The sequence below is a fragment of the Podarcis liolepis genome, assembly GCF_965112155.1.
Source record: "Podarcis liolepis genome assembly, chromosome: 16".
In the NCBI taxonomy this organism is placed as follows: domain Eukaryota; kingdom Metazoa; phylum Chordata; class Lepidosauria; order Squamata; family Lacertidae; genus Podarcis; species Podarcis liolepis.
In genome coordinates, this window is record NC_139567.1 from 13,278,548 (window position 1) to 13,294,102 (window position 15,555).

Consider the following 15,555-nt stretch of genomic DNA (forward strand, 5'->3'; position numbering starts at 1 on the left):
GTGAACAGAAGGCTGAATCTACTGAGGAGACAGAATGGCCAAACTTCTGAGCTAGCAGTTCACAGGCTGACGATTCAGATGGGGGAGACAGACTGTTTTTCAAAGCTAACACCCCACAGCCCTCCCTTCTCACTCCTAGCTCAGATGAAGAGGGATGGTTGGAAGATGGCCAAGGAGAAGCCAGGCTGACAACAGATAAGAGAGGGGCTCAATCCAATGACAGTGAAGAAGAGCCGATGAAAACTCTCAGTTCTCTGACTCGGCTTTTGCAATGCCTTAAGGAGGAGTGAAAAGGATGCAGGTGGCACTGTGGTCTAAACCACAGAGCCTAGGGCTTGCGGATCAGTAGGTCTGCAGTTCAAATCCCCATGACAAGGTAAACTCCCATTGCTCGGTCCCTGCTCCTGCCAACCTAGCAGTTCGAAAGCACGTCATAGTGCAAGTAGATAAATAGGTACCACTCCGGCGGGAAGGTAAACAGCGTTTCCGTGCGCTGCTCTGGTTTGCCAGAAGCGGCTTAGTCATGCTGGCCACATGACTGTACGCCAGCTCCCTTGGCCAATAAAGCAAGATGAGCGCTGCAACCCCAGAGTTGTCTGTGACTGGACCTAACGGTCAGGGGTCCCTTTACCTTTAAGGAGGAGCGAAAGAGGAGGGGCAGACACACAAGGTTCTGGTGTATATCCTGCTGAAGCAGAACTTGGATTAAGATTAGGGAATCTGTTGTTGCTGAGAGGAGTATGAAGCTCAGCTCAGGATGTTTATTTTGAAATAAAATCTATATTAAACTGACGGGAGTCTGCTTACTGCTGGGAAGCTGGCTAGTCACCAGGGATCTTTACAGATGATGATGATGGTGATGATGGTGATGATAATTTATTATTTATATGCCTCCCATATGGTTCCCCATCCACTCTGGGTGGCTTCCAACAAATTAAAAACATAAAGCACAGTAAAAGATCAAACATTAAAAACTTCCCTGCTCTTTAGCAATAAATCAGAGCACAGCTTCATCTGGAGAAAACCTGATTGACATTTGCTCCGATTCGGTATTAAAGATCAGGTTTCCTCAGCGGAATCTATCCAATTCACACATTCTGAACCAACCTGAAAATGGAAAAAGAACTATTCTTCAAAACTTGCAATTATCTGAATATTGTGATGCAGTCCTTCGACGCTGATGCTGAGAGTTGCACTTCCTGAAAGTGAGTGATCAGCACAGACTTCAAAGAGAAACAACCACATATTGGTAAATGTCTGATAGCTGTGTTGGCGTCCATAGTTCTGCCTGAGTTTATGCTCATTTTCTGTGTACTCAAATGAAATTCCTGTTTTCTGATTAGCTAGTAGGAGGAAAGAGGGGGGTATTATACATGACTGTAGGGTCCTGCTGCCCTACCCAAGCCTTTCCAATATGAGATGGTTACTTTGGGGGATCTTTCCTTTTTTAAAAAACACAGAGAGACATGGGTGAAACATGCTGCACTTAGTGACAGCTGTGATTGGCTAAGCAGAGGGGATGGGCAGAAGCATCATGCAGTGTCTTTCAGTCAGTGGAAATGTATGAATGCAAGTGTGGGTGACAGGAGAAAGGCTACGACCTTTGGGGAGTCAGAATCTTGGAAAGGCTATACCCCACATTGCACTACAAAGGAACTTCCTCTGGTTATATGAGCATGGTGACAAGACACTCACACACAAACATGTTGTTGTTGTTTAGTCGTTTAGTCGTGTCCGACTCTTCGTGACCCCATGGACCAGAGCACGCCAGGCACTTCTGTCTTCCACTGCCTCCCGCAGTTTGGACAAAACACACAAACATAGTCACCAACAAAGGCAGTGGTATACCGTAGATCGTTGGCGCCCGGGACAGGGCAAATGTTGTTCCCCTTTAGTGGACTGGTCAGTCTGGCGGCACTGGGCTGGCGCCAAGGAAATTGCCTCTGCAGCTTCCTCATGTGCTGGTGCCCGGTGGAGGAAAGATGTGGTGATGCTGATGCCACTGGTGCCCTCAGATGGTGGTGGCACCCTCCTCCTCACTCCCCCTCTTGGCTGACCCAGTGGATGGGGCACATTCAGGTGTCCCTTTACTGGCCATGCGAAGAAGGAGATGGTGGCACCACCCACGTCTAAGGGCCTGGCCTGGGTGCGGCTTGCGTCCTGCAGATCTGGCCTCTATGCAAAAGCCTGCCATGAGGCACCTAGATGCGTCCCCTCAAAGTTGTGTGCCAGGGGCCAAGTTGGAAAAGTGGCCTGAGCTTTGACCTAATCCAAACCTAACCAGCACAGAGAAGCTCCTCTCATAAGAGGAGTGAGGAAGGAGGAAGAGTTTGAAGAAGGGGCACCTTTTACAGGAAACCCCTCCCCTGAGCTTATTGGCTAATAAAGACCATGTGACAGGAGTCTGTCCTTCCCTCCTGGGAGGAATTCTTGAAAAGCTGCCTCCTGCATTGGGATGGAAGAAGAACATCTTCCACAGGAAAGGCTGGGTCAAGATGAGAAATATCCAAGCAATAGGATTCTTAGTCCTGTTCTGCTGTGTTACAGGTAAGCCACAGAGGATTCATAGAATTGTACAGTTGGAAGGGACACCGATGATCATCTAACCCAAGGCAAGAACAAAACCCCTTTCTAGGGGAGCTGTCAGGACAAAAGTCTCTGAGAGAAAAACTTGATTTATTAGACCATTCATTCTTGAGAAATAAGTGAAACTGTCAGAATTAAATTGTGCAAAAAGAATAGTTGTATTAAAGAGTGATCTGTTGTTATTGTTTTGAAAAGTCATCACCACTGCTGGCTGTACATTTAGACAGCTTTTAAGCAAGAAGCATAGTTGCTTTGTTCTCAGGTGGCGTATGCATTGTAGTCTTGCCTTAGAATACACATCCTTCCTGTGAGAGAGAAAAGAGAGTGTTACCTCTTTTAGGATGCTGCTTGCCATCTGAAGTTTTTAGAAGCAGTCACACTCATTTTAAAAAGACACAAAACTCTTCTGCACATCTCATTGAGGGAGCTCACCCTGCCATTGATCTAGTTGGATGGTTTGCTTTTCAAACATTATATGGCCATGGCCTATTCTGACTGTTCTCTTCTCCTCTCTATCTGGTGCAGCTCGAAATTTTAGATGCCTTGAATGTCCAAATGTTTCAAGTAACAACATATGTATGGTTCCTGAAAAGCAATGCACCACTGGACCTTGGGAATTTTGCTTTGCTCGTCAACTTAATGGACGTAAGTTCAGGGGGCAATTGTCATTCTTCCAGAGCACAACATAACCCTTATGACTGCTGCCAAGGCAGGAAGCCCATATCTCTAGGATTGTCAGACATCTGGTGACAGGGCTCCTGGGTGTTTGACAGCTGTATCAGATTTTTTAAAATTGCCAGGTAATATGTGCACATTAATGCATCCGTGTGCCATGATAAAACACAACTGATAGGAGATTGTGAAATGCATTCTTATATTTTATAGGAAATCTGCAAAGGCAATTCCGGCAATCCTACATACTTCTCAACATTTGTCAGATAGATTTCCTTTCCTTGACTTTCATTAAGCATAGGCTTTGCATAATCATGCAGAATATGCGGAATTATAGGTTAGGCCGCAATCACACACCCTGTGCATGCCATAGGTCAAGGCTTTTGTGAGTTGGTGGTAAAATGACAGCTACCAGGTAGAAGACAGAAAGTTATAAACCAAAGTCATTGAAAAGCATGCTGGCTGAATCTGCCATGCCACCTCACTCAGCTAAACCTCTGCTGATGAACAGAAATGGTCAATGAATTTGAAAAAGATTTTTAAGGCTACATCCCAATAAGCCTGAAATAACCTTTGTTTCCCTTTCTGCTCCCACCCCCTAAGAAGTGGGAAGGAATGTATCCTCTGCAAATGGCTGAATTTTCCTAAATGTAAAAATTGTGGTTTTCCCCCCCTTTACAGCAGGTTTTGTACATGTGGACCGGGGTTGCACTAACAGGTGCATCAGCTTTGTACATAAGGGGAAAAAGATGTCGCAGACTTCGCTGTGTTGTGTGAACGATCTTTGCAACAATCACAACTTCTGGACTGATTAATAATGAATGACTGTTTCTTGAGAATCGGTTGGTGGAAGCAGGTGGACTTCCACCCCCTCTGGCTTTTGAACAGTTCTGTTAATAAATCGTGCCACACAACAGATAGTCTTCTTCTTGCTATTCTTTGGCATGTGTTGATGGGAGTTGTTGGCAAAAACATTTGGTGGGCATCAGGTTGAGGACAGCTCTGATGACTAATTGGGCCATATAATGGCAACCACTGAAACTTTGTTGACTGTCTCACTACGGAACCAATATTTATTATTTCTTTATATCTTGCCCTTTGTCAAAGGAGCTCTGGGAGGCGAACATGGTTCTCATTTTCTTCTGTGAGGAAGGTTAGACTGAGAGGTAGTAAATGGCCTGTATTAACCTAGAGAGTATCACTGCATACCCTCCAACATTTCTTCACTGAAAATAGGGATGTTCTGTTCCATAACGATAATTTTACGATTTATACCTCACACATCTTACTGGGTTGCCCCAGCCGCTCTGGGCAGCTTCCAACATATATAAAAACACAATAAAACATGGAACATTTTTGAAAAAACCTTCCCTATACAGGTTTACCTTCAGACGGCTCTGGGGTCAGATAACTTCATACCCTCCAACATTTCTCCATTAAAAAAGGGACATCCTAAGGAAAAGTGGGACATTTCGGGATCAAATCCGAAACTGTGAAGGCTTCTCTAAATCGGGGACATCCCTAGAAAATAGAGACACTTGGAGAGTCTGTCACTGCTGAATGGGTATTAAGAACCTAATATTTGGTGGCTTGGTCCAACATTATAAGCACTGTGCTACTCAAGCTGATGTGAGTGCTGGGAGCAGTTAAGAGACCAATATTATTATTAATAAGACTTTTATTATTTCTTCCCCAGCCCTTCTGACTGGGTTTTCCCAGCCACTCTGGGTGGCTTCCAGCATATAAAGAAACATAATAAAAAGGATAAAAGGTAAAGGACCCCTGGATGGTTAAGGCCAGTCAAAGGCAACTATAGGGTTGCTGCGCTCATCTTGCTTGTAGGCTGAGGTAGCCAGCGTTTGTCCACAGACAGCTTTCTGGGTCATGTGGCCAGCATGACTGAACCGCTTCTGGTGCAATGGGACACCGTGACGGAAACCAGAGCGCACGGAAATGCTGTTTACCTTCCCGCCTCAGTGGTACCTATTTATCTACTTGCACTGGCATGTTTTCCAACTGCTAGGTTGGCAGAAGCTGGGACAGAGCAACGGGAGCTCATTCCGTTAAGGGGATTTGAACCACCGACCTTCCTATCAGCAAGCCCAGGAGGCTCAGTGGTTTGGACCACAGCGCCACCTGCATCCCTATAATAAAACATCAAACATACATATTCCCCTTGCTCAGCTAAAATTCCCAGAGTTTCCTTGGAGAGGGGTGGATTGTTAAACCACTCTGGGAAGTGAAGCCCTGTGAGGGCAATACTAACTCTTAAGTGCCTTTAAGAAACGACAGTCCCAATTGTTCTTCTAAGAAAGTCTTGACTGGTAAAAGGGTGCACATGAGTCCTTAACCTGATTCAGTGACAGCAAATGTTTGATTGCCGCAGTGTGTACCTATAGCTAATCTAATACCTCTGCAGGTATAAGGGCATTGGGTTTCCAAATGTGTGCTTGCCATGTGGACGAACACTGTTTTTAATACCTATTTTTATCACTTTGCATAGCAGTGGTGGGTGTCAAAAGAGGCTATTGATAGCTGAAATTCCCACTCTTTTACATTATGGGTTGAAGGCCAATGCAGGGCAAATGGCCTCGCCTACATCATTCTTCCCCAACCACACAACACACCTGCCAAAAGCACATGAGTGCCTACCTGTTCTTCATTCCCTTCATCGACTGTGCATGCAAAATGAAATCTGTCCAGACTGGGGGTTTTTTGGGTTGTTGTTGTTTTACAAAATCCTTTATAGGAAGCTCTTTATTTCCCCTTACCTGCTTATATTTGACTTTGAGGCCCTCTGCTTCTCTCCTCGTGGTATCTTGGAAGAAGTAATGGAAGATGAGCAGAGTTCTGGCAATAGGTTTCATAGCTGTGCTGTACTTTGATACAGGTACAAATCCCTGGGGCAAGAGGGAGGAAGGGCCCATAGTTCTGTGGAAGATCATCTGCTTGGCATGTAGAAGGTCTCAGGGTCAATTCCTGGCATTTCCAGGTATGGCTGAGAGACACCCTACCCTAAATTTCTCGAAAACTGCTGTCAATCAGTATTGGCAGTACTGAGCTAGTTAGACTTGTTACAATGCAGGTGTGTATGTGTTTTCATATACAATACAGTGGTACCTCGGGTTAAGAACTTAATTCGTTCTGGAGGTCTGTTCTTAACCTGAAACTGTTCTTAACCTAAAGCACCACTTTAGCTAATAGGGCCTCCTGCTGCCGCCGCACCGCCAGAGCACGATTTCTGTTCTCATCCTGAAGCAAAGTTCTTAACCTGAGGTAATATTTCTGGGTTAGTGGAGTCTGTAACCTGAAGCGTCTGTAACCTGAAGCATCTGTAACCTGAGGTACCACTGTAATAGCAAAACATTTTAGAAGGGATTATTAGGTTGGAATTCACTTAGTTAACTTTGATCACTCCATCATCCAGACTGGAAAAGAGCAGAAGAGAAAGCAGTGAATAGGAACCAGTGTGATGAGATGCATTGTTAAATTAAAGGTGAAAAATTAATAGCTTTATTAGATATGGAGTGATTTCTTTTGAGAAATGGTCACTATTACTTGCCCTCACACATGTGGATTTTTTAACACAGCCCTCCAACCAAATAATCTGTACAAAAATGCATACATTAGTGGAAAGTGTGGCTATAAACGCATATGTTGTTGTTGTTGTTCATTCCATTTATATACTTCCCTCTATCAGAAGATTCCAGCTCAATGTACAACATTAAAAACACATTACAGAACATCAGTGATGATGAAGAAGAAGAGGAGTTTGGATTTGATATCCCACCTTTCACTCCCCTTCAGGAGTCTCAAAGCGGCTAACATTCTCCTTTCCCTTCCTCCGCCACAACAAACACTCTGTGAGGTGAGTGGGGCTGAGAGACTTCAAAGAAGTGTGACTGGCCCAAGGTCACCCAGCAGCTGCATGTGGAGGAGCGGAGATGCAAACCCGGTTCCCCAGATTACGAGTCCACCGCTCTTAACCACTACACCACACTGGCTCTCAAAAAAACATAATACAAAACATACTGACAGACAGTCCAGTAATAAAATAGTTATCATAATAACAGTTCCCTCCCCGACACTTTCACAGGCCATAGATTATTTGCTAGCCATAGGCCTGGGTAGAGACTTAATGTCAAAAATGCATTATATTGGAGAAAATTGAGGGCAAGTCTGTATATTAAAAGGAATTCACACTAAAACACTTCTGCCTTGTAATGACTAAAAAATAAATAAATCTCAATCTGTTGGGGAAATGTAGGGTTGCCATGTTTCAAAAATCTGGACACAAAAGTTGTTGGCTCTGTCAGGGACATTTCGGATGTATGGCAACCCCTTCCTGCCTAGCTGTCAGGTTTTGAAAGGAGCTACGTTCTGTTGATTCCCCCCCCCCCATCTGTAGGCTGAAATCCTACAGAAATTACGCTGTCCCCACTTTTTCTGTGTTGGGTGGGTGGGTTGGAACCATTTCTTTAGAAGGGAATGCCTTCTACCTTGAGAATTAGGGAAGCTTTTAATATTTGATAAATCATTGTATTTTAATATTCTCCTGGAAGCCAAATATTATATTATTATAATTATACTGGGCACAATATTTCACCAGCTGCACCCCATTGTAGTGTTTCAATGGGGAGGTTCATGTGTCCCACTTTACAGAAGGGGGTTCTTTATCTGAAGAGCAGTCTCTACATCCAGAGCTGTCCAGACTATATCCAGTTTAAGGATTGTGGAGCATAAGAAGGGAGAATCATAGAATCATAGAGTTGGAAGAGACCACAAGGGCCATCGAGTCCAACCCCCTGCCAAGCAGGAAACACCATCAGAGCACTCCTGACATATGGTTGTCAAGCCTCTGCTTAAAGACCTCCAAAGAAGGAGACTCCACCACACTCCTTGGCAGCAAATTCCGCTGTTGAACAGCTCTTACTGTCAGGAAGTTCTTCCTAATGTTTAGGTGGAATCTTCTTTCTTTTAGTTTGGATCCATTGCTCCATGTCCGCTTCTCTGGAGCAGCAGAAAACAACCTTTCTCCCTCCTCTATATGACATCCTTTTATATATTTGAACATGGCTATCATATCACCCATTAACCTCATCTTCTCCAAAAACTGGGACTTGAAGCTGACCATCAACAGTTAGCACCTAGAAAGAAAACCAAGCAGACACAAAGACCACCTGGTCAGTTTTCACCACTGTGATTGGACTGATGCTTTTAAACATTTATAGAGCAGCTTTCGTACAAAATAACAAGATGACTTACAAGATAAGACCAACGCAGTAAAATACTAAAGGGGAAAAAAGATAACCAAATACCACAGATACCCAGAAGTTCCAGTAGAGCTGGAGATCTTTTTTATTTTATCTCCATATGGGATAGCTGCACATTCCTGCATCTCAGGGAGTTGGATTAGATTATTATCAGGGTCCCTTCCATGAAATTGCAGGAACTATCACTAAAACTGCATTGTGATACAGAGAGAGGGAGGAGAGAGAGTTTGCTTTTTGCTTTTGCACTATTTTTGGACTATTTATTTATATACTGCTTGATTGAAAGAAAGAAAAACCCTCAAAGTAATTTACAAAAACATATTCCCATTAGTTAGGGTTGCCATATTTCTAGAAGTAAGATTCACAAAAGTTGTTGAGCTTGAGCTTTTTTTGTGGGAGGGAGAATGAAACTCAAAACTCAAAGACTCTACATTACCCCAGCTACCACAAGCAATGAGTAGACTTGATGGGAGTTGTAGGCCAACACATCTGGAGGGTACCTGGTTTAGTGGATCTGTGATTTGCTGCCCTTCTACGTTCCCTAACACAAATGGCATCTCTGACTGCTTCTCCTACACACACAGCTTAACAAGTGCATATACATAACATTAACAAAGCATTGCAAAAGCAATCTTGACATGATTGTACTTGTGATTCCTTTTGAGCATGTCCTGTACTGATGCACTCATTTAATCAGGTACATCTCTTGCAATTAAGATAAACGGCAGAAAAGGGGAAAGTGGAGAGGAGCCACTATCCATGAAATTCAAGCACAAAGCTCCTGTTGAGATTTTTATATTTGCACTTTCTTCTCCAACCTGAGGATTAGTATGGGGAGTAGGGTACATTTTCTTAGCATGGCTCCAGATAAGTAGGGCCCTGGGGGGCAAAGGAAAGGCCCCTGCACCCCACAGGAAGCATGCACAGCCAACCCCCTCCTTCTCTGACCCTGCTACTGCTTACGAATTTGAGCAATTTTATTGGCAAAAAACTTCACAAACGTCTGTGAGCCTCTAGATGTTCTACACCCTCACTGCCAACTTGCTTCTAATAAACTCACCAGGATCCAGGTGCAATGTTAGAATCACCCACTCTGTTCTTACCATCACCCAGTGTAGGAAGCTTGCAATTTTTCTCCTTCTCTCCTTTTATTTAACTTGGCTTCTCTTCCTCCTTTGGCTTGAAAGAAGGAAACTAAGGATGAACAAAGTTCTGTTAATAGGCTTCCTAGCCCTTCTCTGCCTTGATTCAGGTAAGTCTAGGGCTCTTTTTTTTCAACTGGAACTCACCAGAACTCAGTTCCGGCACCTCTCAGGTGGGCGCCATTGCCATTCTAAGAGAATGAGGGAGGTGTTCATGGTGAGCTTGGGCACCTCTGTTTCTAGAAAAATAGCACTGGGTAAGTCCCAGAGTCAAGAAGAACAAAACATTATGGAGTGGGACTACAACGCAGATTCTCTACCGCTTGGCTACAGCCCTTCTTTCAAAAGGAAGAGGGCCTTCTTGGTAGTGGCATTGGCCTTCAAGCACCATCTTTGGGATACCATCTTTGTGGCTCCCCAGGCTTTTAAAATAGCATGCTTTGCAGTCTGGGTCTCACAGTTTTAATTAAGGTTTTTTTTTACACTGTGTTTTAATTGTGTTTTGATTTTGAGAATAACTTTCTTAAAGTTCCCTATTGTTATATACTGAATTGTAAAGAGTTTGTTCTGGCAGTTGTTTGGCACTTGCTTGCTCTATTGGCTTTGTGAACTGCCAAAGGAAGTCTTATAACGGGGCAACTATATGAGTAGTAAATTTTAAAAAATGAGACCTTAGGTAACAATATGAATGGAGCAAGAGGTTCTAATAGTAGTAGTAGTAGTAGTAGTAGTAGTAGTAGTAATTTATTTATACCCCACCCATCTGGCTGGGCTTCCCCAGCCACTCTGGGTGTCTTCCAACAAAATATTAAAATATTAAAATACAGTAATGCATCAAACATTAAAAGCTTCCCTAAACAGGGCTGCCTTCAGATGGGCACCACTCCACTTCTCAAATGTGTCCTTCATCCCTATCCCAACCACTGAGGTTACCTTTTCATGGTTTCATCCACCACTGCATGTCTTGCTATTCAAAGAGGGTTTAGCTATTTACCATTCACTTCCTGGGAGCCACTCTCTAACCAGTCATTTGCTTAACATTTTCTTCTCCTTTTTTCATTCTCCCTGCCAAGCTGAAGCCCTCTGGTGCCTCTACTGTCCGAATGTTGAGTATGATAATAGTTGTTCGACCATCCAAGAAATTTGCAATGCAGGGAATGACAGATACTGCTTCACACGAATGACTATTCAACGTGAGTCCAGTAGGAACAGTTTAATGTTTGAGAGTGGCAGAGGGATGATTTGTTCCTTTGCTTGTTTAGACTAAATCCCGCTTTCCAGACTCAAGAGGCTATCGAAGAGGCTAAGAGCCCCTCCTGACATCCTTTTCACAGTGCATTCATGGTGATTTGTGCTTATGAAGCTCTTGTAACCTCCTGCTCTTAATGTTTTATGCTGCAAATGTTCTGCGGGCTTTTATGTCTCACTTTTGCTGCAATGTAGCCCCTCCAAACTGCAGTAATGTGGGAGCCCTGGGGAAGTCACACAGAACAACTAAAGAAACAGTATGATGTGTGAATTGTCCAGTATATAAGGTTGCCACCCATCCCTTAAAATATGGAATCGTCCCTTTTTTTCAAAGTAAATTGCTGTGTCCCATATTGATTTAATACGAGATGCAATTTCCCCCCCTGCATTGGAAGTTGTCATCCCCTCCCTTCCACCTCCCTCTTCCTTCACTGGTCCTTTAAGGTACTTCATTCCCCACCACCACCTTTTTGTCCCAGCTGCGGAGCCGTGGGCAGGCAGAGCTTGCGCGGGCAAATGGTGGGTCGTGGGGGGGGGGGAGGAGAGCAAGAGTTTGTGCTGGCAGAAGTGAGAGAGTGAGAGCAAGAGCCGCTGCCATGTCAGGTGCGGCAGCTAGGAAGGGCGGCTGGCCAAAGAGCAAGATCTGAAAATCGAGAAATCACAGACATAGCATCCAGAGCTTAGTGGAGCAGCTAAAAGGTGAGGGCCCTTGCCCCCCAAACTCCTTTCTTGTGCAGTAAACGGTGGTGCTGACTCGGCTCAAATTCTTTCTCCCTGATTGCTTCGTATGTAGAAGGCCCCCACCCTCCAATTATGATTACAGTGGTACCTCAAAAGTAGAGCAGAATCCATTCTGGAAGTCCGTTCGACTTCCAAAACATTCGGGAACCAAACATGGGCGGAGGAAGGGGGCGTTGGGGGCAGTCCACCCCGGGTGTAATCACTGAGAGGGGTGACATTCGGTGTGCTGCCTGCCCACGACTCCCAAGCCTACCCCGAGCCGCTGGGGGAAGGGGCGGAGCTGCGCCACCTTGCCAGCACCCTTCCCCCCTTCCCCCTTTGTTCTGACAGCTTGGGGGAGGCTTGGGAGTGGTGGGCAGGTGGTGCGCCATTGCCACCTACTCCCAGGGTTCTTCTGGGGGGGGGGCCTCCCTGCAGCTGTCAAAAGGAAGAGGGAAGGGAGGAAGGCTGCTGGCAAAGCAGCACGGCTCCGTCCCCACCCACCCAGGAAGCAGCCTTCCATAGGCAGCTTGCGCCCTGTGATGCTCGCCCTGCCCCTATGGTCCCGTCCTCGGGTGCACAGCATGTGCACGGCTCCGGGTGCCGGAGGAGCTAGCTCTACCTCTGGAACCAAGGCGAAGCTTCTGAGTGGCTGCAGGAAGCTCCTGCAGCCAATCAGAAGCCACGGAAGCGGTGTTGGACATTCAGGTTCCAAAGAATGTTCACAAACCGGAACACTCACTTCTGGGTTTGCGGCATTCAGGAACCAAAACGTTCGACTTGCAATATGTTCATCAACCAAGGTAAGGCTGTACTTCTTGCAACTCCTCACCATTTAAGTGTAACTCAGAAGAGCCCATCTCCCTCCTTTTTTCTTTGCTGCAAGCTGCACTTAACATGGCTCACACACCATGCAGCCTTCTTCTGACTTCCCCACTGGTGAGGGGAAGGTGATCAGGCATTCCTGCACCCATCTCCCTGCCACCTCCCTCTCCCTTCTAACTTCCAGTAAGCAACAGTGCCAGAACCATCAAAGGTCAAGTGTGTGATGGCGCCTTGCCACACTGTCTTCTCCTGTTCGTCCATCTCTCTTGGTGGAAGCTACAGTAGGTGCTGTCACACACTTGACACGCACGTGTAATAAATACTAGGCAAGCAACCATATTCCGGCCACCACCAGAGCCATTTTAAATTATTTTTTTTGAAACTGGGCCACCTATTAGAGCAGACTTGGGGAATCTTTCTCAGCCTATTTGGGAAAACTTCTGGGGGCCATGCGCCAGTGGTGGGTGGAGCAACGCACATACATTTCCCTTTGCACATCAGACTTCTTTCTACATCTATGATCAAACGTTTTTCTCTCTCTATTCTCCATTCAGGCAAGAAGGAATTATTATCAGGCTTCAATGATACATTTGCAGTGAGGTGAAAGCATTCACTCAAGGAGAATGCAAAGCAAGGGCAGAGGGAGGTGTGGCCTGAAGAAAGAGGGTGTGGCTACAAAGGGATTGTGGCCTGTGCAGGGTCCCAAGGGCCAGAGAGAGGGAGAGAGTTTAGGAGGGCTACATTTGGCCCCTGAGCCTGAGGTTACCCACCTCTGTATTGGAGACTACAAGGCCACTGAAATATCTGATGGGTGACAAACAGATGCTTTTTGGGAGGCAGGAGAACTTAATGAAGTAGGAAAATCAGCTGTGTGGGAACTACAGGATAAAATGGTAATGTTCAACCCTCTTGATGTGAGCTGGGTGTGTGGATAATATGCTTGGCACCATCTGGTGCTTTTTCTCAATATTACTTCAGGGATGGAGCAGACATACATGGCACATCAGCTTCTAAATTGCTAGTAGGGATGGGGAGAGGGGGCTGGATCTACACTCACCTTTTAAACATTATTAGAACGATATTAGAAATATCATTCTAAAATGTCAAAATAGAAATGGTCTCTTCTGCTTCCTCCCTGCTGTCTCCCTGGTTCCTAGTTGCTCTGCAGACACCGTTAAAGAGCAGAATGTCATATGGCTATATAGTTGTCAGAACCATTCCTTAACTCATACTTAGCGTTAAAAACCATGAGTGTAGATCTGCCCAGGGTCCATGATGCATTTTTCTCTGTCACATCACTCCACAGATGGCAAAGTTACAAGTGTGGACCGAGGCTGCAACAGCGACTGTCATACCTTCAAGATCATGAAAAACAACTATGAAGAACATATGTTGTGCTGTGGATATGAATTGTGCAACGATCTGGATCTCTGGAATGTATGATGAAGAGCTGTTGTGATGTGTGGAATACTTTTGCAATTTTCATAGCCTTTGGACAAATAAATAAATAAATGTGCGCATTCCTAGCTATTGAGGGTGAGTCTGTGAAATCGAGAGGTTTCTAAAGTTTCTGGCTTTTGACTACTTGCATGAAATACATTGCTGTGAGTAGTGAACCAACAATGTTCTTGTCTCTTCTAGTAAAGCCATAAAGTCATGGGACGAGTGGATGTGCATATGAGCCCATCTCAACTCATGTGGAAAAATAAAAGACAAATATAGGGACACTTTCCTGGAAGAATATTTACATACTGCATTGGAATGTCCCCCATCTCTCTATGTACCCTCCTACATTCATATAGTCATCTAGAGATCTTTTCTTGGAACCTGTCACAGCCCATTAGAATCAGATGGGCTAATAAAAGGCCTACCATGAGTGGATATTTCTGGCCTGTCCACCACCACCAACCACACAGCACAAGCCGTTCCACTGGCTTTAACAGAATGCTTTCATCAAGCCTAAATTCAGGTCTAGCAAATGACAGAGAAGGATTCGGCAGGTCTCTGTGCATACCACAGTGGGCACTTCACTGACAACTCCTACTCTAGTAAATGTTATTGGGTATGATATGCATTTTCAAGCACCTTTTACTGAATTGTTAGATGAACATAAATCAATAGACCTGTCTCTTTGCTTTCAAATCCTTTTGAACATACCAGGGACTACCAGCCGCACCCCAGGTCTGGTCCTGGATCAATTTGGGGGATGGGGCAAATATTCAATTTGGGTTTCTGTTTTTTTTAAACACCCTAATTAAACTTATGGATGGGAGGGACAGAGGAAGGAGGCGTGAAAACAGGTGGTGAAATTCTGCTAGGTGCTCCCCTGCAAGCCATATCCCTGTGCACTAAACCCTACAACACACATTCCTCTGTCTTGAAAATATGAAAGCTGGAGACTTGGAGAAGGCAGCAGCAGGCTTGGATGGCAGCAGGCGGGCCCCTAGATATTTTGCACTAGGCCCCAGATCTCCTGTTGCATCCCACACTTTCATAACCGGCAAGTGTCCCATTTTAAGCGAGACAACCCGGATCACAGAAGACAATCCCCACTTCTGTTTGGATCCTGGAATGTCCTATTTTTTTGTCTGGCAATCTGGTGTGAGTCATTGTGCCAGAGAGCCAGACCAAAAGACACTCACTCTAGAGCAAACCCTCTAGGAGGGTTGTGCCACAGCACCTTCTGATCTAGCACTCTGGCGATTGTCAGCATTATCGTGCCAGAATGCCTACCTTCCAGCCACTGGAGCCAACTCCAGGGGGCCATGGGTGCTTAGGCACCCACAATAATATATTTGTGGGGCTGGACCCCCACAAAGTCAATTGGCAAAGTTGAAGCCCTTCGTTGTGGGCAGCCACAATATTCGGTGCAAAATAGCACCTATGCTTCCAGCGCTCTGGGACAATCCTGCCGATGATTGCCAAAGCATCATGCCCTTCCCGACATCCCAATTTTAGGGACGAAGTGTTGCAAGACATGCCCTTTTTAACGGCATGCTTAAAATTGTCCTTGGATTGTCCTGGGTCAGATCAGGGACTCCAAAAACACTGGATCAGGCCCTCAAATCAGATCATGGACTCCATGCACA

The 15,555-nt window shown here is 45.2% G+C and overlaps 2 long non-coding RNA genes across 2 annotated transcripts; both read left to right on the forward strand.

The window, feature by feature from the left end:
* The first annotated feature begins 2,450 nt into the window (after positions 1-2,450).
* On the forward strand, positions 2,451-4,161 carry LOC310695624. Its single transcript, XR_014520189.1, has 3 exons — positions 2,451-2,547; positions 3,112-3,231; positions 3,940-4,161. It is a non-coding gene; the product is annotated as an uncharacterized lncRNA (long non-coding RNA).
* Positions 4,162-9,599: 5,438 nt separating this feature from the next.
* LOC310695917 lies at positions 9,600-13,992 on the forward strand. Its single transcript, XR_014520350.1, has 3 exons — positions 9,600-9,783; positions 10,747-10,866; positions 13,773-13,992. It is a non-coding gene; the product is annotated as an uncharacterized lncRNA (long non-coding RNA).
* The last annotated feature ends 1,563 nt before the right edge of the window (positions 13,993-15,555 follow it).